This window comes from Terrapene carolina, unplaced genomic scaffold, assembly GCF_002925995.2.
Source record: "Terrapene carolina triunguis isolate 2854851 unplaced genomic scaffold, T_m_triunguis-2.0 Scaffold62, whole genome shotgun sequence".
Lineage (NCBI taxonomy): Eukaryota > Metazoa > Chordata > Testudines > Emydidae > Terrapene > Terrapene triunguis.
This window is the reverse complement of record NW_020664413.1, coordinates 58,064,022-58,064,836: the sequence shown is the minus strand read 5'-3', so window position 1 is coordinate 58,064,836 and position 815 is coordinate 58,064,022.

Here is an 815-nt window from a genome sequence, read left to right as displayed (position 1 = left end):
ATGGGTATACAACAGGTGCTAAAACACATGCTTGCCTTTCCATTGTCAATATTATTTCTAAGGTGATGTAGGGACTGAAAACAAATGCAAAGCAAGATCGGTGTTCAAGCAAGTACGTAGTATTGGCCTGTCAACAGGTTAATTTGGAAAAAGGGACGTTAAGAACTTAGGCAATGAAACATGTGAAGAGGATCTTGTGTAATGTCTCATCAAGGTAGAATAATTCCATCCTATCATGATAGCCCAAAATCCAAAGTCTCTGTAAAAGGGTTCTATAGAATTACAGGAAATCACAGTAAGGAGCTGCCTTACAGAAGCAAAGGGTGAATTCTTCCCCTTTGTAAGCAATAAAGAGAATTTGGCATATTAATGAGAATCATAATGAACTAAACATAGAAATCAGTAATGTATTTTCTCTAGAGAGCACATATGATTGAAATGACTACCATAAAACATTACTTTTAACCACATGGATCACACATTTTGTTTAACTGGCCTCTTCTTGGGTTGCTGGGCTGTTTTGCAGATGATCTCTGGGTGTTTCTAACAATGTCCTAACATATTCTTTGTTCCTTGCTTATATCACTTGTATCCCTGGCTTTGCAGAATTTAACAAGCTTACTTCCATCTCTTTGCCACCTGTTTCTCAAATTGAGTTCAGTAGGAACTCAAGTGCTCTGCATCTCTCAGGATCAGCCCCTAATGATCTCTTCATTGTGAGCAGTGAGTCTCTCTCTTAGCCTGAATTAATGGATCGATATGAGGGGAGAATGTCTGCATTGTCTCAAATTGTCTGTCTTGTTGGATAGATCTCA